This window comes from Lotus japonicus, chromosome 5 (genome assembly GCF_012489685.1).
Source record: "Lotus japonicus ecotype B-129 chromosome 5, LjGifu_v1.2".
Taxonomy (NCBI): domain Eukaryota; kingdom Viridiplantae; phylum Streptophyta; class Magnoliopsida; order Fabales; family Fabaceae; genus Lotus; species Lotus japonicus.
The window spans coordinates 43,565,005-43,586,799 of record NC_080045.1 but is presented as its reverse complement, the minus strand read 5'-3'; the positions used below and the strand labels follow the sequence as shown (position 1 = coordinate 43,586,799).

Below are 21,795 nucleotides of genomic sequence, written 5' to 3'. Positions count from 1 at the left end.
GGTCTTGCATGGTTTTATTGTGTTAATTGAAGGATCTCATGTGCTAATAAGCTCTTTGAGCTTCTAGAATTTTCCTTAGCTTGTTGGTTATGTTTCAGATCAGGTACTGGAGAAGAAAGAAGGCCAATAAGCATGGAATTGATGGAAAACTTAAAGAGGATTGAAAAGATGAGTTTCATAAGCCAAAAAGCCCTTTTCAGGCGAGCTTAAGCGCCTAGGCGCTGGGGAATGGGCGCCTAGGCGCCAATTGGGTCCAGAGAGCATGTTTTTACATGCAATTGGCGCTCAGGCGCTCTGAATTGGCGCCTGAGTGCCCAGACTTGACTTGTTTGCCTATAAATAGGCTTTTTGTCATTTCTTTTGTAACTTTTGTCATTTCTATACATTCCTAAATAAGTTAGAAGTAGGGTTAGGCTCTGGAGCTTGAGGAGAAGCATTCTCCAAGTCCGTGTTCCAGGTTTTATCCTTCTTTTCTTGTATGGATTCTGTAGCCATGCTTGGCTAAAACCCCTTTTGCTTTGAGTTCTTTGTAAGACTTTGAATGTTTTAGCTATCAATCCTTTTCTATTCATGATGTTCTGAGTAAACCCTTGAATCTCACTTCTATGCTTTATCTTTCAAGCTTGAATGCATGCTAGCTTTTTACTTTTCTATAAACATAACGATAGTTTGTTATAGAATTGGGACTTGTTGTGAGATTACCTCTTCTATACTTGCTGCTAGGAATAGAGGAAGGGTTGAGGTTTGTTGGCCTGAAATGCATGCTTAGTGCTTCTAACAAATGTTTAGGTTATTAAGGAATTGAATCTATCTTTTGATTAGAAAGGGTTTTCTTTACGAGGCATCGATAGATGACTATCTAGGCTAGAACATCAAGGAGAGACTCAGGATTATTTGAATAGGAAGGTTTGCTAAAACTGAATTTGTTGAGCAAGAACCCAAGGCAATCTCATCTCTGAATTTCAATCGCTTTATTACTTGATCACTTGTCTTTTTACAAACTCAAGAAACAACCAATTATTAAAACTGAATTTTACTTGCTTTTCAACCTTAAACTTGAATCTTAAACTGAATTGCCACACCATTTCCCTGTGGTTCGATAATTTAAAACCCGGAGGTATTCGTACACTTGCGAATTGACCAACAAGTTTTTGGCGCCGTTGCCGGGGAATTGTTTGTGGTTTTTGGTTTAAGTTTTTAGTTTGTGGTTTTATTTTTTGTTTTGTTTTTATTTTTGTCTAGAATTGGTGCTACTAATCTTTCTTTGTTTTAGTGTCACACTTTCAGGTTGCTCTCACGAGAGACACCGCCATGGGTGACCAAATGACGGAGGAGGAGATGCAAGCCCATATCGAGGCAAGAATCCAAGAGGGGATCACCCTCCGATTATGTGAACAAGAAGTTGAGAATGCCAACCGGTCTCTTCGGGAACTCACTTCGGCTACCATGAGTTATGACTATCCCGGGAGCATTGTCTTTCCCGAGGGAGTGGGAAACTTTAAGTTGAGACCGACATTCATCAACTTGGTGAGCCAAAACCAATATGGTGGAGGTACTTTGGAAGATCCACATGCTCACATGGAGAGGTTCATCCGGAATTGCAACACTTACCGGGTGAACAATGTTCCGGCGGATGCAATTCGGTTGAGCTTGTTTCCATTTTCTTTGAAGGACACCGCTAAGGAATGGCTGAATTCTCAACCTCAAGGGAGCTTCACTACTTGGGAAGACTTAGCGGAAAAGTTCACAACAAGGTTCTTCCCAAGAGCCCATTTGAGGAAATTGAAAAAAGACATCATGAATTTTGTGCAACCCACTAAAGAAAATCTCTATGAAGCTTGGGAGCGCTTCAAGAAGCTCTTGAGGAAATGTCCTCAACACAATCTCACCCAAGCTGAATTGGTTGCAACATTTTATGCGGCTTCAAATGGCGAGTTCGATGCTCTCCCCCCACAAGCGGGGTATGACTTAATAGAAAAGATGGCAGCGAGAGCCATGAACTCTGAAAATGATCGCCAAACCCGAAGGAGTAAGTTTGAAGTGGAAGCTTACGACAAGCTCTTGGCCTCCAACAAGCAACTCACCGAACAAGTGGCGGAGATTCGAATGCATATTAAGGAGACCAAGGCTATTGGTGCAAGAATGACTTGTGTGGAGTGCAAGTCTTGTGGTAGACCTCATGTTAGTAACTTGTGTACTGTCAATGCTGAGAGCAATGAAGCCAAAGTTATAGCTCAAGGAAGCATAGTTCCTTCCTCAAATCATGAACCTCTTGTCCAAACACAAGTTGTTGGAAAGGTGAATTACAAGAGGAGCTTAGAGGAGCTATTGGAGAGTTGCATCAACCGCATGAACAAAAACCATAAGAACCAAGAGGCGGCTATCAAGAACTTGGAGAACCAACTTGGCCAACTAGCCAAGCAAATGGCCGAGATACCTCAAGGTAAATTTCCTTCCGATACTTTCCTCAATCCCGAACAAGGAAATTCTGCTGTTGTTACTACTAGAAGTGGTAGAGTGTTGAATGGGTTAGAAAAGAAAGTAGAGGGAGAAAAAAGTGAGAAGATAGTTGAGAAGGAAAGGAGTGTTCCTATTAAAACTAGAGTGATGAATGATCCTATTCCTGAACTTAGCAAAGTTCCATTTCCTAAAGCATTGGCTAAAAAGAATTTGGATAAAAAGTTTTCAAAATTTATGGATGTTTTTAAGAAACTCCATATTGATATCCCTTTTTCCGATGCTTTAGAACAAATGCCTATCTATGCTAAGTTCATGAAGGACATTTTAAATAAGAGGAGGAAGTTGAGTGAGGTTGATGAGACTATTATGATGACCGAGGAGTGTAGTGCCATTTTGCAAAGGAAAATGCCTAAGAAGAGAAGGGATCCTGGGAGTTTTACTATCCCAATGGAGATTGAGGGGTTGACTATTGTTGAAGCCTTGTGTGATTTGGGAGCGAGCATCAACTTGATGCCGCTTAGCATGTTTAGAGGTCACCCCGACCATGCTCTCCTTACAAATGGCGGACCGATCCTTAAAAACACCTTATGGGATCGTTGAAGATGTTATGGTGAAGGTGGATAAGTATGTGTTCCCAGTTGATTTTGTGGTGCTAGACATGGAGGAGGATGCTAAGATTCCTCTTATTCTTGGCCGACCCTTCTTAGCCACTGGCAGGGCGAAAATTGATGTTGATAAGGGTCAGCTCATTCTCAGAGTTGGTGAGGACAAGGTAAGATTTTCGGTTTTCAATTCTAATTTGCAAACTAACATTAATGATGGTTTTGTTTGTGATATGATCAAAAGCTTGTCCATGTCTTCAAGGGAGACCCCCAAGGTAAGTGAAAAAGATGTTGAGCTTAATAAAGCTCTCATCAAGCTTGTTAGTGAAAACAAGTATGGGGGGTCTAAAGATGAGAATTTCCAAGCCCACACGACCCGATTCACTCAAGCTAGTCACCTTGTAAAGATGGAAGGTGTGACTAGTGATGAGCTCAAGATTAAGCTTTTCCCTCACTCCTTGAAAAGGGGAGCAAGGATTTGGTACGATGGTTTAGATGATACCCTCTTTTTGGAGGAGTTTTTCCAAAAGTTTTGTGCAAGGTTCCTACCTTGCTCATGTGGTAAGAAGTGTGATGATAAGGAATTTCCTTCCTAACATCAAAGGAAGGAGAGTCCACCTAGGACTATAATTTAGGGCTGCTTGGGAGACAACCCAAGTCTTGTTTTATTTTGCTTGTTTGTTTGTTGCATTTTGCAGGGAATGAGAGCCTGAATTCTGGAGTAGGAGGTGTGTCTAAGGCCTCCATGGTAACTTGCAAAGGAGGTTGACTCTTTCCCTTAGTTTACCTCATGCATTTTTTGCATATTTTTCTTTTGTAGCTTTTATTTTTCTTTTAATCATGCATTGTTTTGTTAGAGTCGTTTTTGGGTCTTTACTTCCCTATACTCACATGTTGTTGCCCGCAAGTTTTGCTCTCTAACTTGTGCTGTTTTGAAAACGTTTTTGTGAATACTTGTGCTTCTTTTGGGGATGAGTGATTGCATGCTTTGGGGAAGAGAGGAGGAGACTTCGGTCTTCCGAGTGTTTCTTAAGGATAGAGTTGGTGTGAGTCCATAAGGGTCCATCTTTGACCCTTCACCATATAATTTCCCTGGAGGATCCTGTCTCACTCGTACTTCTTGGTTCTGTATTGATTTCACTCTTTGCGTGCTTTGTGATACTTGCACAATTCTTGAGACTTGTAGGTTTTTGAGCTTCAGAGTTTGTTGGCTTGAACATTGTCCTTAGTTGTCCCATTTGAGCCTTATTGAAGAATTTGTTGTAGCCAAGTGATTGGGACGGATGTTTGGTTGGATTTTGGGGAGTGTTGGTCCTTGCATTGTGTTGGAGCTAGTAATTAAAGTTGGAAATGTCTCTTGCCCCAAGTGTAAAAAAAAGGATGAAGAAGAAAAAGAAAAAAGAAAAAAAGACTCCTAATCAAGTTGGAGTTGCAAAAAGGAAAAAATAGAATAAAAGAAAGTTGAAAAAGGGGTCAAGAGACTTGTGCTAAAAAAGGTTTGTTGTGAAAAGCTCCGGGGGCTACTAATTGGACCACACTCAATATGTTTTGAAGCCTAGCCTTCCTTAGGGATCAACCACCTTGTAGTTCACCAAGCCAACATTTTAAACCTTTGAAGTCTCTTTGAATTTTTGCATTTTGATCTTTGTTGCTCTTGAGTGAATGATATCCAGAACCTATGAATTGCTTGTGTGCTCAGTGCACTAAATATATATCTCATCCTAGGAATTTTAGATCTATATGCTTCTCATGATGGACTCTACACTCTCCTTTATCTAAAAGTTGCATGAAGTGGATTGTTGTGTCTTTCTTTTGGAACCAGCTGTAGTTGCTAAATCCCCCGGTTTTGTGATAAGTATTCCCTGTTGAGCACTTGTGTTGGGAGCATTTCTTGCGCTTGAGGGCAAGCGAGTGTTGTTTACGCTCGAGGACGAGCTGTCGTTGAGTATAGTGGTGTGATGACCCTATTTTAGTAGTGTTTTTAGGGTCATTTCTTTGTGTGTTTTGAGTCTTTTTGTTGAGTCTCATGTAGTGTTTCATGCATTCTCATGCATTTTTATCTTTTCTTTAGTCTTTATTTCGCTTTGGTAATTTAGTAGTTTTATAGGGAGTTTTCTTGCATTTTGAGTAAAGTTTAGGTCTTGCATGGTTTTATTGTGTTAATTGAAGGATCTCATGTGCTAATAAGCTATTTGAGCTTCTAGAATTTTCCTTGGCTTGTTGGTTAAGTTTCAGATCAGGTACTGGAGAAGAAAGAAGGCCAATAAGCATGGAATTGATGGAAAACTTAAAGAGGATTGAAAAGAGGAGTTTCAGAAGCCAAAAAGCCCTTTTCCGGCGAGCTTAAGCGCCTAGGCGCTGGGGAATGGGCGCCTAGGCGCCAATTGGGTCCAGAGAGCATGTTTTTACATGCAATTGGCGCTCAGGCGCTCTGAATTGGCGCCTGAGTGCCCAGACTTGACTTGTTTGCCTATAAATAGGCTTTTTCTCATTTCTTTTGTAACTTTTGTCATTTCTATACATTCCTAAATAAGTTAGAAGTAGGGTTAGGCTCTGGAGCTTGAGGAGAAGCATTCTCCAAGTCCGTGTTCCAGGTTTTATCCTTCTTTTCTTGTATGGATTCTATAGCCATGCTTGGCTAAAACCCCTTTTGCTTTGAGTTCTTTGTAAGACTTTGAATGTTTTAGCTATCAATCCTTTTCTATTCATGATGTTCTGAGTAAACCCTTGAATCTCACTTCTATGCTTTATCTTTCAAGCTTGAATGCATGCTAGCTTTTTACTTTTCTATAAACATAACGATAGTTTGTTATAGAATTGGGACTTGTTGTGAGATTACCTCTTCTATACTTGCTGCTAGGAATAGAGGAAGGGTTGAGGTTTGTTGGCCTGAAATGCATGCTTAGTGCTTCTAACAAATGTTTAGGTTATTAAGGAATTGAATCTATCTTTTGATTAGAAAGGGTTTTCTTTACGAGGCATCGATAGATGACTATCTAGGCTAGAACATCAAGGAGAGACTCAGGATTATTTGAATAGGAAGGTTTGCTAAAACTGAATTTGTTGAGCAAGAACCCAAGGCAATCTCATCTCTGAATTTCAATCGCTTTATTACTTGATCACTTGTCTTTTTACAAACTCAAGAAACAACCAATTATTAAAACTGAATTTTACTTGCTTTTCAACCTTAAACTTGAATCTTAAACTGAATTGCCACACCATTTCCCTGTGGTTCGATAATTTAAAACCCGGAGGTATTCGTACACTTGCGAATTGACCAACAGGCGCCTAGGCGCCAATAGGGTCCAGAGGCATGTTTTTCAACATGCAATTGGCGCTCAAGCGCTCTGAATTGGCGCCTGAGCGCCCAGCTTCGTGTAATTTGCCTATAAATAAGGCTTAGGCCAATTTCTTTGATACATTTGGACATTTTACTCATTTTTGATCAAGTTTGAGAGCTGAGGAGAACTTTGGGGCTAAGGGAGGCTTCCAACTTGTACTTTTTCTCAGGTTTTATTTACATTTTCTTCATGAATTCACTAGCCATGAGTGGCTAGTTCTCTTTTTGCTTTGGGTTAAGAGATTCTATGAAATTTTAGTTTGTTAAATCCTATCTCAATGCATGAGTCTTGATTCAATCTTGTATTTCAATTCCTTATTGCATGTTTAGCTTTGGTGCACCTTTGCTATAGGCTAGATTATAATCAAATGGAAATTTGTTATGATTTAGGGACATGAATTGGAATAGGTCCTTCTATACTTGCTTCTAGGAATAGAGTGAGGGTAGGGTTTTGTTGGCCTGATTATACATGATATTATACCTCTTATGAATGTTTAAGTACACAAGGAATTGGGCTTAACTTTCAATTTGAGAGAATTACTTTTGTGAGGAATCAACTAGTAAGTATATAGGCTTTTACAACAAGAGTTGAATCAAGGTTTCACATGCATAGGATAGGTGGACTAAAATGGATTAGATGATCAAAATCCCAAGGCAATTTTCCATCATTTGTTTTTCACAACTTATTCATCATTGCTCTTTTGCAAAACTTTTGTCACAATCAACCAAAACCAATCTTTGAAAATTACTGCTTTAAGAACTTGCAAACTTTAGGCTTAAATCAACAATTCTCACTCACAATCCCTGTGGTTCGATATTTTAAAACCCGGAGGTATTCGTACACTTGCGAATCGACCAACAAGTTTTTGGCGTCGTTGCCGGGGATTGTTTGTGGTTTTCGATTTAAGTTAAAGAGTTTGTTTGTTTGTGTTACTAAGCATTGCATTGAATAGGTGTTACTAACCTTTTCTCTGTTTTGTGATTTCAGTTTATGCACGGTAGTCTTGGCACGGATCCACTGCTGTTTGATCCGGAGCCAGAACGCACCCTCCATCGTCGACGAGCTCAACAAAGAGCTGCTGAGTTAGCCGCCATGGCTGCCCATATGACGGAGGAGGAGATGCAAGCCCACATTGAAGAAAGAGTGAATGAGGCTCTTGCTCAAAGACTTCAAGAGCAAGAATTGGAGAATGCTAATCGTTCTCTTAGAGACCTCACCTCGGCTGCTATGAGCTACGATTATCCGGGCAGCATAGTTTCCCCCGATGGCACGGGAAACTTTGAGCTGAGGCCGGCATTCATCAACTTGGTGAGCCAAAATCAGTATGGTGGAGGTGCTCTTGAAGATCCTCATGCACACATGGAGCGGTTTATCCGCAATTGCAACACCTACAGAGTTCAGAATGTTTCAGCGGACACCATCCGCTTGAGTTTATTCCCTTTTTCATTGAGGGATACTGCTGAAGAGTGGTTGAATTCACAGCCCCAAGGTAGCATTACATCTTGGGAAGACTTGGCTGAGAAGTTCACCACAAGGTTTGTTCCGAGAGCCCTCTTGAGGAAGCTCAAGAATGACATCATGACTTTTGCTCAATCCACCGATGAGAATCTCTATGAAGCTTGGGAGAGGTTCAAGAAGCTCTTGAGGAGGTGTCCTCAACATAACCTTACTCAAGCTGAACAAGTAGCAAAGTTCTATGATGGTCTCCAATATTCTTCGAGGTTTGGTTTGGATGCGGCTTCAAGTGGAGAGTTCGATGCCTTACTTCCACAAGTGGGGTATGAGTTGATTGAAAAAATGGCTATAAGAGCCATGAACTCTAGTAATGATCGCCAAGCCCGAAGAGGAGTCCTTGCGGTTGAAGCTTATGATCAACTATTGGCCTCCAACAAGCAACTTTCCAAGCAAATGAATGAGATTCAAAATCAAATGAAGACTACCAAGATTGGTGGTCGAGTTGCCAAAGTGGAGTGTGTGACTTGTGGAGGGCCACATGACAGCGAAGAATGCACAGAGACTAGACCGGAGGAGGAAGTGAAGGCTATGGGTCAAGCTCGGAAATGGTTTTCAAAGACAATTTCCTAGCCAAGGATTCCAAGGCCAAAGCTCAAGACAACCTCAAGAGCGAGGAGAAGGTGAAGGCAGTGGTTCCAAGAAGAGCTTAGAAGAGTTGGTGGAAACTTTCATCAACCGGACAGAGAATAATTACAAGAATCAAGAGGCGGCTATCAAGAATCTTGAGAATCAATTTGGCCAGCTGGCCAAGCAAATAGCCGAGAGACCTCAAGGTAAATTTCCTTCCGACACTATCCCCAATCCTAAGCAAGAAAATGCCTCTGTTGTAGCCACTAGAAGTGGGAGAGTGATGAATGAATTGAAGAAAAAAACAGAGGGAGAAAAGAGAGAGGATAGAGTGGAAGGAGAAGTAGTTGTGCCTATTAAGGTGAGAGAGGAAGTTGATCTTACTCCTGAAACTAGCAAGGTTCTGTTCCCTAAAGCATTGGCTAAGAAGAGCTTAGATAAAAAGTTTTCAAAATTTGTTGAAGTTTTCAAAAAGCTCCATATTAGTATTCCTTTTGTCGATGCTTTGGAACAAATGCCTATATATGCTAAGTTTATGAAGGATATTCTGCATAAGAGAAGAAGATTGAAGGGAGTAGATGAGACGGTGTTGATGACGGAGGAATGTAGTGCCATTTTGCAGCGGAAGATGCCAAAGAAGAGAAGGGACCCCGGAAGTTTCACTATTCCGGTGGAAATTGAAGGCATGGCGGATGTGGAGGCCTTGTGTGATCTTGGAGCGAGCATCAATTTGATGTCGCTCACCATGTTTGAGAGGCTTAACCTAGGAGAGGTTACCCCAACCATGCTCTCCTTGCAAATGGCGGATCGATCCCTTAAGACTCCATATGGGATTGTGGAGGATGTAATGGTGCGGGTGGACAAGTATGTGTTCCCCGTAGACTTTGTTGTGCTGGATATGGAGGAGGATGAGAAGATTCCTCTCATTCTTGGTCGACCTTTCTTAGCTACTGGGAGAGCTAAGATTGATGTTGACAAGGGTCACCTCATTCTCCGTGTTGGTAAGGAAAAGGTACGGTTTTCTGTTTTTAATCCTATGATTGAGACTAACCATGACGATGACTTTGTCTGTGATGTGATTAGAAGCAGGTCGAAGGTTTCGGAAGAGATCCCCAAAGTTAATGCCCAAATTGATGAGTTCCATCCGGCTCTCATCAAGCTTGTTAATGGTAACAAGTATGGGGGGTCCAAGTACGAGAACTTGCATGCTCATATGGTGAAGTTTACCCAAGCTAGCACCCTTGCTAAGATTGAGGGTGTTTCAAGTGATGAAGTGAAGATTAAACTCTTCCCTCATTCTTTGACGAGGGAGGCTAGAGCTTGGTTTGATGAGCAAGAGGACATAGCCTCATGGGAGGATTTACTCCAGAGGTTTTGTGCAAGGTTTCTTCCTTGCACTTGTGGTAAGTTAATCAATGGAAAGGAATTTCCTTCCTAACACCATCGGAAGGAGAGTCCACCTAGGACTATAACCTAGGGCTAAATGGGAGACAACCCATTCTTTTTATTTTATTATTTTCTATCTTTTAATTTTGTAGCATTTTAGTATTTAATTTCAAAAAAAAAAAGAAGAAAAAGAGAAAAAATTTTGTGGAAAAAACTGGGTTGAGCGCCTAGGCGCCAATTAGTGGCAGAGGCACTGCCTCTGTATCTGGCATGAGCGCCTGAGCGTTCCCTATGAGCGCTCGAGCGCTCTTATACGTTTTTTCTGCCAGATTTTGGGTTTTAAAACCCCAACCTTTCATTTTCCCACTCTTAACTCTCATTTCTCTAATAAAAACGCACCCCACTCTCTTCATACCCCATTGCTACTTCTCATTTGTCACTTGCACACACATTAGCTCTTCCTTTTGCTTCAAAGTTCTGCATTGCATCAAGTCTATTCCACTTGCACCCACTCACTCTCAAGTCAAGGTAAGTTCCATTTTCCACTATCCTTCATTTTGGTTCATTAGTTTTGCAATGCATGCTTCTTTTGGGTAAGGGTGAGTGAATTTGTGTTAGTGCAAGTTGGGTTTGGGTTGTATTTGTTCTTTATGGGTTGGTTTTGTGCTTAATTAGAAATGGGTAGTGAATTTGTGAGGAATGGGTAGTTAGGATTTTGTGGATTAGTTTGGTTTAGCTTTTGCTTATAAGGTGTTTGATAGAATGCCTCAATGGGTTCTCTTAGTCGATTTTTGGCAAGTGCGTGTGGTAGTTTTCCTCTCTTTGCCAAAATCACTAAGAAACTTGTTGGGTGCTCTTAGGTTGTTCTATTTTTGTTTTTGTACAAAGTTTCTTCTTTCTTTTCTTTTTATTTTCGAACTAACATTTCTAACATTTGTGGCTTGTGTATGGGCTAACAATTTTGCAGATGCCTGTAAAAAGAGCAAGAACCAACACAAGAGCTGCAGCTTCTTCCTCCACCTCCCGGAGTTTTGACCGCTCCCGCTTCCTATCAGCGATTAAGGAGGAGTTTTACCGAGCTCACCTAGCACACAAGGAATGTGTGAAGGAGCGGGGAGTTTTGTATCGGGAGGGAAGGAGAGACCTCTTGGGCATGCAGGAAGCCATGGAAATTAGGAGGTGGAAGAATTGGGTCAACCCCATTCCGTTTGCTTGTGAGGTCATGGTTAGGGAGTTCTACGCGAACACCTACTGTGACAATCAAGAGGACAGGTCCAGGCCACCGGTGAACTCATCTTGGTTCAGGGGAGATGTGATTGATTACAATCCAGCAGTCATTCGCAGGCATCTTGGTCTCCTCACGGAGGACTAAGAGAAGGAGCTTTTCCCTGAGAAGGCCACTTATCATGAGCTCTTAGAGGAGAAGTCACCGGAGATCTTGGAGGACATGAAGGCAGTGATTGTTAGGCCTGGGCGGGACTGGGAAGCAGTTGAAGATGAGATCATTTTTGTGAGAAGGAAGGATATGACACCGCTAGCTAGAGTTTGGGCTGAATTTTTGCAGGATTCCCTCATTCCTAGCTCTAACAAATCTGAAGTTAGAGAGGTTACATTGGTTGCCATCTACTGCATCGTGAGAGGTCATCCTATGGACGTGGCCACCATCATTGCTGGTCGGATTTATTCCCTCTACAACAGAAGTATAGACAAGCATCGACCCATCTTTCCTCACTTGATTTGCTCTTTGATTCATGCGGTGAGGGACAGAGCTAGGAGGCCAGTCCATGTTATTGAAAAGAGGTTGCCAGTGGCACCTCTGCTTAGTAAGGAGAGGATCGCTCAGCTTTATAAAGAATGGACGGCGAGGATGCCTCAAGAGGATGAAGAGGAAGAGGATCCTGAGGAGCCAGCGGAAGAAGATGAAGAAGAAGAAGAAGAAGAAGAAGAGGAGGAAGAAGAAAATGTTGAGGTGGTGAATGAGGTGGTTACTCCACCACGTGCTGACCTTTCTCCTGCTTGGATGGAGGCCGCTTTCGGGCGGATGTTTTTGAGGCAAGATCGCCTACACAGGGATCTTGACCTCCATTGGAGGGGAGGTAGCACATCAGACCCCAGGTACAATGGGCCCTTGGATTTTAATACCTTAGAGCAGGGGATGATAGACTTGAGCTTGATGCATGATGTCGGTGTTCATCCGGATTATGGCGATGGAAGGGGTGACCATGACCCCATGGAGTGACTATGTTGAGGTATCTCTACTCTTAGTTTAGGTCATGCATTTTTAGCATATTTTCAATTTGTAGATTTTGTTTTCTTTTGATCATGCATTGTTTTAGCTGGTTTTGTTTTTATTTTTGGGTCTTTACTTCCCTATACTCACGCGCTTTTAGCTAAAGATTTGCTTCCCTACTTGTGTTGTTTTTGAAAATGCTTTTGTGAATACTTGTTGTTGTTTTTGGGGATGAGTGATTGCATGTTGGGGAAGAGAGGAGGAGACTTCGGTCTTCCGAGTGTCTCTTGAGAAAGGAGTCGGTGTGAGTCCATTAAGGGTCTATCTTTGACCCTTCACCATAAAAATTCTCTGGAGGATCCTGACTCACTTGCAATTCTTGGTTCTGCGTTGATTTCACTCATAGCATGCTTAGTGATTCTTGCTTTATTCTTGAGACTTGTAGGATTTCTTGAGATTCTGAATTTGTTGTTTGAACATTGTCCATAGTTGTCCCATTTGAACCTTATTGGAGAATTTGTTGTAGCCAAGTTTTTGGGACGGATGTTTGGTTGGAATAGTGGGGAGTGATGGTCCTTGTTGTGTTGTATGGAGCTGGAAAAATGAGAAATAGTCTCTTGCCCCAAAAAGAAAAATCAGTGAAAAAAAAGGGAAAGAAAAAGAACTCCTAACCAAAAGTTGGAGTTGGAAAAAAGGAAAAAAGTTTGTAAAGATGGGTGCAAGAGACTTGTAAAAAAAGTGTGTTGTAAGCTCCGGGGTTATTAGAAGAGGACCACACTCAATGTGCTTGAAAGCCTAGAATTCCCTTAGGGACCAACCACCATCATGTTTCGCCAAGCCAATGTTTCAACCCTTTTAAAAGTCTCTTTGAATATTTGCATGCTTAATCTTTGTTGCTATTGAGTGAATGACATTCAGGACCTATGAACTTGCTTGTGTGCTCAGTGCACTAAATGAACATCTCATCCTAGGATTTGTAGATCTAAATGCTTCTCATGAACGGACTCTACACTCTTCTCTTTTCAAAAGATGCATGAAGTAGGTTGTTGGGTCTTTCTCTTGGAACTAGTTGTGATTACTTTGTCCCCCTGTTTTTGTGAAGTATTCCTTGTTGAGAGCACTTGTGTGGGAGCATTTCTTGCGCTTGAGGGCAAGCGAGTGTTATTTACGCTCGAGGGCGAGCTGTCGTTGAGTATAGTGGTGTGATGACCCTGTTTTAGTAGTGTTTTTAGGGTCATTTCTTTGTTTGTTTTGAGTCTTTTTGTTGAGTTTCATGTAGTGTTTCATGCATTCTCATGCATTTTTATTCTTTTCCTTAGTCTTTATTTTGTTTTGGTAATTTAGTAGTTTTATAGGTAGTTTTCTTGCATTTTAAGTAAAGTTTAGGACTTGCATGGTTTTGTTGTGTTTTGTGAAGGACCTCTTGTGCTAATGAGCTCTTGGAGCTTCTAGAATCTTCCTTGTCTTGTTGGTTAGGTTTGGAGTGCAGAAACTGAAGGAGAAAGAAGGCCAAGAAGCATGGAATTGATGAAGAACTTAAAGAGGATTGAAAAGAGGAGTTTCAGAAGCCAAAAAGTCCTTTTCAGGCGAGCTTAAGCGCCTAGGCGCTGGGAGTGGGCGCCTATGCACCAATAGGGTCCAGAGGCATGTTTTTCAACATGCAATTGGCGCTCAGGCGCTCTGAATTGGCGCCTGAGCGCCCAGCTTCGTGTAATTTGCCTATAAATAAGGCTTAGGCCAATTTCTTTGATACATTTGGACATTTTACTCATTTTTGATCAAGTTTGAGAGCTGAGGAGAACTTTGGGGCCAAGGGAGGCTTCCAACTTGTACTTTTTCTCAGGTTTTATTTACATTTTCTTCATGAATTCACTAGCCATGAGTGGCTAGTTCTCTTTTTGCTTTGGGTTAAGAGATTCTATGAAATTTTAGTTTGTTAAATCCTATCTCAATGCATGAGTCTTGATTCAATCTTGTATTTCAATTCCTTATTGCATGTTTAGCTTTGGTGCACCTTTGCTATAGGCTAGATTATAATCAAATGGAAATTTGTTATGATTTAGGGACATGAATTGGAATAGGTCCTTCTATACGCATTCTAGGAATAGAGTGAGGGTAGGGTTTTGTTGGCCTGATTATACATGATATTATACCTCTTATGAATGTTTAAGTACACAAGGAATTGGGCTTAACTTTCAATTTGAGAGAATTACTTTTGTGAGGAATCAACTAGTAAGTACATAGGCTTTTACAACAAGAGTTGAATCAAGGTTTCACATGCATAGGATAGGTGGACTAAAATGGATTAGATGATCAAAAACCCAAGGCAATTTTCCATCATTTGTTTTTCACAACTTATTCATCATTGCTCTTTTGCAAAACTTTTGTCACAATCAACCAAAACCAATCTTTGAAATTTACTGCTTTAAGAACTTGCAAACTTTAGGCTTAAATCAACAATTCTCACTCACAATCCCTGTGGTTCGATATTTTAAAACCCGGAGGTATTCGTACACTTGTGAATCGACCAACAGCTTACTACGTTTCTACCCGCTTTATATAAGCATTCTCTTCTCTCCGGAAGTTATTGCTACTGCAGTTTCTCAAGGATAAGTCTTTGGTAACTGAAACTTCTCTTTACTCCCGTGGTCGGTGGTAAAAGTTCTACACATGCGTTAATTATTTCTTTACTTCGCTAATCTCATTAATTAATTCTCCATCTTTTCGAACTTAGTCCTTCCTTCAGGGGGAGTACCTTGTACTTCAAGCTAAGTTTTTCACACCCCAAGCTTTTTTCTTATGACAAAAAGGGGGAGTATAACCCAAAGTTTTTGATGTATATGCTGATTAGTGTGATTTAGTTATTATTTGGAGAATTTAAGAGTTCCACTGCTATGACCATAGATATGTCACTGGGCAAATACAAGGAATACATTTCACTTCTGAAGTGATTTTATTTGACTCTGATACCCTGCTCGTGACTCTGAATACTTATGCGCTCTGATTATTACATTTCATCTATGTCATGCGCTTTCACTCTGAACTCTTATATTTTTTTTTAGCTCAGAATCTAGACATTACTAACGTTTTCATTAAGTCTTAGATTCAGGGGGAGCTAAGCTCAGAATCAAGTTGTAACTTGGATTCAGAATGAGAAAAATAAACCATTCACATCAGGATAAGTCTATTTCTATTTCTATATACTCTGAGTGAATTCAGTTTATTGTTTAAGAATTGTTCATCAAAATACTTGGTTTTGTCATCATCAAAAAGGGGGAGATTGTAAGATCAAGTTTTGATCGAGTAGTACAACTCTATGTTTTGATGATTACAAGTTAACATTTTAGTATGAACAATTTTGATACTCTAACGTGTTTTTCTGAGTGTGCTTTTACAGGCTCTGACCTTAATCCAATCTCACACAAATCAGAAGCACTGTGCTTAAAGAGTGTCCCAAGCAACGCTTTTGCAATCTCTATGTTCAGTCTGAACAGTAGAAAAGCTTCAGAAGATCTGAAGTCAAACAAACTCTGATTAGGACTCAGTCACTTGAAGTTCTGAAGATCCAGACATTCTGACAACCCAGACACTCTGAAGGTTCAGATGTTCTGACGGTGTAGAAGACTCTGAAGATCCAGAAGCTGAAAAGTGGAGACTCTGAAGTCCAGAAGCAAAATGGCTCTGAAGACCAAGTACTTCGCTCTGAGTTCAGAATCAGAAGATACAACGGTCAGAGGATCCATGCTTCCCTCTGACTCTGATTAACGAGTTTCACAAGTTCCAACACGAAGCATTACTCTGATCAGAAGTCTACTAGGTTTAAGGTCAAGTCACTATCCAAAGTACAAAAGCAAATGTACTATCCTGACGACCTACCTAACATTCTCAGCCACAGCAGAAGCTGGAAATTCCAGACCTGCCCTCCAACGGTAGCATTCACATGCAGTGTTCAAACCCTAATCCTTGGAGTATAAATAGAGGCTAAAGATTGAAAGATGCGGTTGGAAGAATCTCACACGCGCAAGCTATATTCAAACCTTCTAAGCATTCTTTCATCTCTGAATTCATTGTGTTTACTACAAGCTTTTTAGAAGCAATCTCTTTGTAAACGATTCTTTCTTAAACAGTTGTTTAAATTACCTTTAGGAGATCAAGGTTGATCGGATCCTAGAGAAGACTAAGAGAGTGAATCTTAGTGTGAGCTAAGTCAGTGTATTGTTAGTCACTTGTAGGTTTCAAGTGCAGTTGAAACATTTACCTGATTAGTGGATTGCCTTCATTCTAAGAAGGAAGAAATCACCTTAACGGGTGGACTGGATTAGCTTGTGTGATTCATCAAGTGAACCAGGATAAAATCCTTGTGTGCTTTCCTATCTCTTATCTTAAGCACTTTATTTGTTCACGAAAGATTTGATAAAATCTTAAGGTGGAAGTTTTATTCTGAAAACGTTATTCAAACCCCCCCCCCTTTCTACCGTTTTTCATACCTTCATATATTTGTTGATGAGGAATTGTCCTTGGATGTGGTTGCCAAGGAAATTACTGCTGGCCAAGTCAAGAAGTGGCCTATCAAGAAGTTGTTGTCCACTGGAAATCTGAATGTGAAGTATGCAATCCTTAACAGGATTGGAGCTGTGAATTGGGTTCCTACCCAACATACTTCTGGAGTTTCTGCTGCTCTTGCCAAGTTGATCTATAAAATTAGCACATCTACTGATTTTGACTTTGGTTCTTTTGTGTTTGAGCAGACCTTTAAACATGCTGACACTTGTGCTGTGAAGCTGCCGGTCTCATTTCCATCTCTTCTTACAGAGATCATCCTCCAACAGCATCCTCAGATTATTAGGGCTGATGAAGTTGCTATGGCCAAGGGTGTTCCAATTACTCTGGATCATCGTTTGTTCTTGGAGCCGCATGTCCTAGACATTGATGTGCCATCTAGCAGGACTTCTGCCCCTGCGCCTGTGAGTGAATCTGGCACTAAGGCCATTATTGCTGAATTGCAGGAAGTCTCTAAGGCTTTGTAGGAGACTATCAAGATCAGCACTGCTAGGAAGCTGAAGGTTGATGCTTTGCTCCTCAAGCTTCAAGAAGAAAAAGGTCAAGGGGATGAGCCAAGTGTTGTTGCTGCTGCTACTCAGGATGCAAGTACTGAAGAAGAGGGAGGATCTGAAGAAAGTGAAGGAGACACTGAGGAGGAGTCCAGTTCTGAAAATTGATTGAAGAAGCTTGTGCTCGTGCAACTCTTTCTTTTACAGACCATTAAGGACATTAGCATATGGGGGCCCAACACTGCCTCTATAAAAAGGTAGCGGATATCAATTGTAAGGGATTTTTGCTCATTTCTCAATAATACACATGAAAATTCAGTTACCCTTTCTCTAGTGCAATCTCTCTACTCTTTGGGTACTACACCCTCTCTCAATGTTCAATCCCAGAACATTTGGCGCCGTCTGTGGCGATCGATAAACTTTTGATTCCCGGGTCACGTGGATTGATTGTACGACTAATTTTGCCTGAGATTTTCATTGTATTTAGTTGATTTTGCTGGAAGAACTTTGGTTTCTGGAAATCGATCTCAGAGGAGGTTCTTGGATGATCTTTTCGGATCTGGATTGGCGAAGAAATGCGAGACACCTAGACCTTCGGGAATTCATGTCACCACAGTTCTTTCGGCAGCATCTTCTTCCGCAAGGTTTAACAACAATGGTGACGGAAGTTCGAGGACCAGCATCGAAGACGAGCCACGCATCCGGATATGGAACCGCCTGTGCTACTAGCAGGAGACGATTTGCCATTCAGAGTTGATTGATTTGTTGATCATCGCTGCATCGCGGATAAATCGCTGGTGAAGTTCGTTTGTTGTTAGTGGCGTTCACGAGGGAAGATCAAGAACGCTGATCAGGTTTCGAAGGAGGAGAAAAAGCAGCGACATAAGTGAATTTCAGATCGAGGAAAGAGTGAAGGAGAAGAATGGAAAACGGTGATAGAGCATAAAGGTGAAATCAGTATACAAGTGCTAGGATTTCTGGAACTGATAGCTGAAGACTGAACTGGCGAGGGTCGTCTTCTTCGCAAGCTCTCCCCGCCGCTGATATGGCTTTCTTCCGACGCTGATGTCAACGATTGATCGAGGATCGGATCGGAAAAGAATGCAGGCAAGGGAGAGCAGATTGGTGATGACGAAGACGAGAACAGAGGTGAGGAATCAGTTCAGAGCTCACGACAACAAGCGAAGATTGGAAGGAAGTTTTAGCCAACCTTCATCTGCTACATACGATGGCGCACTCAGTCGTAGCAGCAGAGAATAGGAAGTGCAAATGCGTGAGGAGTAAAACCAGTCCCAAGACGTTTTGTTGTGGCGATGGTACTCAGGCGAACACGTTTCGCTTGGAAGATGGGAGCCCGGCAAGAGCGTTTTTGCTTTGGTGGTTAAAGTTCGACGAGCAGGTGTCGCTGGCGTTGAAGTTAGGCGACGAGCAAGTTTCTTTGGCGGAAGACTTCTAGCGAGCAGGTTTGCTTTGGCGAGGGAAGTCCGGCGAACACGTTTGTTGTGGCGATGGAAGTCTGGTGAGCATGTTTGCTTTGGCGACACAATTTTGGCGAACACGTTTGCTTTAGCGACGGGATTCTGGCGAACACGTGATGTCATCTCGCATCTCTTATTTTTCAAAATGTTAGTAGTACCTAGAACGGGGCTCGTGGACGGAGTCATATGAAACACGCACAAGTGGAGCGCGTGTTTAGGGAGTGGCGCAGATTCATGCATCTGCTCATGGTTTCCTGATGAAGTTTCTGCAAGCCGTCAACAAATCCCAATTCATTCGATCTTTTCCTCTATTTTTTGTTTGACTCACCTTCCATCTATTGTATTTCTGGATTTTCGTTACTGAGAAATTGATACAGTCTTCACCATGTGTTCTATCCAAGAACATACAATAGGGGTACAATACCAAAAGTGTGAGGAAAGTGAGTGAATGCTTAGAGAGAGAGGTTCTAACCGCTAGAGAGAGAAAGAATAACTGAATTTTAATCTTGTTATTTCACAAATGAGCCAAGAGTCTCTTACATTTGGTAACCGTCCCCTATTTATAGGTGCGGAGTTGGGCTTGGCACCTCTAATGTACCTTAATGGGCCAGTTGGGCCTCGGGGAGGGAGGCCCAAGTCTCAGGGGCGCCCCTAGCCTGAGGCCAGCGCTCCTGGGCGAGGGACCCTGGGGTCTCGCCCAGTCCACAAGTCCACAAGACACCGAGCTCGAAGCATGAGAGCTAAGTGTGTCTTTAAGCAGGAAAACTAAGGCGAAGGCCATAAGAAACTAATCAACGCCAAAACCTAAAGTCTAAAAATGAAGATCAATGGCCAACATGGCTCGGTGAGTAAAGCTTTTAAAATCTACATCTCAAACTTTTGCTGTGTTCCTCTTCTCCGGGCGGTCTGAGTCCACAAGTGAGCTTGTGGCGATGGCATTTGGTCCGTTCGCCCCACCATAGGTATGCGCGTGCTCTGAATCGTGACATTTTGACATGCGTCGAGCCTTCGCCATGCGTCGTGCCCTGAAATGGTGCTAAGGTCAGCGAATCCACCGAATCCCATCTGCTATCTTTGAAACGTCCTTTCGTATCACGGTAAAGCCTGACAATTTGAATTCAAACCAATCAGCTTCAACCGTTGTAACTTTTCATTTAATGCGTTGCGTTCGTTTCCCGAAATCCGCACCACGCTCCCCAACCGTTGTAACTTTTCATTCCACCTTTGTCATGATAAGGCACGATTCCCCAACCGTTTCTTTTATTAACTTTTATATCCTCCTTCCTTTTCTCGCTTACCACTTCTGGAATCCTAACACTTTGCTGAAGTTGACGACTTTGCATTCCCTCCCCTCTCGTCCTTTCATTTTCTCTATTAGCAAAAAAAGACTTCCCAACGCTGCACCAAAAGATCCTCCCGATCCCGTAGCACTGCTCAAGCGTCTCCCGCTCCGGTTAACCCTCCTCCCGCCAGGGGGCTCCCCCTCAGCGAAAATGAGAAGAACGCTTTCTGGCACCTAATCTTCTCCACCCTTCCCCAGTCTACCACTCGAGAACCCACTCAAGAGGCCATCTGCCAACCTTCTGAGTTGTCCACCGATAAGTCCATCGTCGAGTCAGCCCGCCAGGCCGACGAGTTTTTCCACGAGAAGTCTCTTGAAGATGTCCTCATCACCGGCCGGGGTTTGGACATTCGTCGTCCCTGGAAGTGCCGCACGATCGAGCAAGGCGCGGGACAACCCCACTTCTTTTATGTTTATGAGTACTTCTTCCTTGATCTGGGAATCAAACTACCCTTCTCCCCCTTCCTCTGCCAGGTTATGAGGGAGATCAACGTAGCCCCGAGCCAACTTCATTTGAACGCCTGGGCTTTCATTCGATGCTTCGAGATTCTCAGCAACGCCGTTGGTCTTGAAGCGAAAACCTCCCATTTCTTCTATTTTTACGGCGTAGAGCCGAAATCCTTGAAGACCCCAACTCCTGGGTGGGTCTCTCTGAAATCCCGTACGGGCCGGCAGCGCCTCTACCCTTACAAGAGTAACGTCAAGAAGGGGCCCGGGCGCCGATACTTCCGCATACTCGTGCATCCTACCTACCCTGAGGCTTTCACTCGCCGGGATGGGACTGCTCTGTTCCCATTTTACTGGACCGATAGCCCTCACGACGTTCCACAATCGTCTGATGCGTCACTGAGCAACGAAGACAAAGCCATCCTTGGCTTTTTCACTGGGTTCCCCATCCTTGAGTGCTCACAGTTGCTTGAAGATGCTCGTGAAAACACCCTCCACTCATTTTTAGAAGAGATAAACTTTACTGAAGTCCCGTTGCAGCACGCCCTGGCTGCCGATTCATTTGAGTTCCCTCCTGTTTTTAATACCACGGGAATTAAGAGGAAACGCGCCATCGCCGATTCTGATGTTGAGGCTTCCGTTCCCCCTTCAAAGAAGGCCAAAGGATCTTCTTCGATTGACCTTGCCCCTTCTGACACGGCCGTGGCCGCCCTAGATGCTATCGGGTCTGGAGAGCCAATACCGGGTACCGCCCCATCGCCAGAAATTGAAGATCTGGTCCCAAGGCCCAATGACAGGGCTGCTCAACCCTCCCAACCAAGAAAATCCCGGAAATCTAAAAGGGACGATTCTGGCGCAGATGGAAAATCTGGGGTTGAAGCTTCTTCGCCTCAGAAGTTGGGAAAGAAAAAGAAGAAAACCAAGAGATCCAAGGCTGGTGAAGCATCTGCCCCTCGCCAAGACCTGGGGGGCGAAAAAGAAACAGACTTCATGGGCGATGTGGGGTCCTCGCCTCGTCCCGAGGGAGTTCCCGTTGATCAACAAGCTTCCGAAGGCGTTCCTTCCAGTGCTCCCCGAGCAATCCCTTCTTTCGACCGCTCAAGTCATCAGGCCGAGGCGAACCCACCTAGGGTCTCCCTCATCCATCCAGTGAGTCCCAACGGTGGAGGTCCAACTCCCCGCGCCTCTCCCACTCCTCGCCACTCTTCCCCTGATACTAGTCATCCCATTACTGATGGTCAGACGGGTTGTGCTCCAAACCAGCAACCTTCTCCTATCGACTTCATGCTGACCGACTCCTTTCTTGGAAGTATGAGGGTGTTCGATAATCCTGACCTCGACGATGTGGCACAAGAAGCTATCCTCAACCTTTTGCG

At 42.7% G+C, this 21,795-nt stretch overlaps 2 non-coding genes across 2 annotated transcripts; both read right to left on the bottom strand.

The window, feature by feature from the left end:
* Positions 1 to 1,779: 1,779 nt before the first annotated feature.
* Positions 1,780 to 1,886, bottom strand: LOC130721593 (small nucleolar RNA R71). Its single transcript, XR_009013521.1, has one exon. It is a non-coding gene; the product is annotated as a small nucleolar RNA R71 (small nucleolar RNA).
* Positions 1,887 to 7,963: 6,077 nt separating this feature from the next.
* Positions 7,964 to 8,070, bottom strand: LOC130721611 (small nucleolar RNA R71). Its single transcript, XR_009013538.1, has one exon. It is a non-coding gene; the product is annotated as a small nucleolar RNA R71 (small nucleolar RNA).
* Positions 8,071 to 21,795: the final 13,725 nt, after the last annotated feature.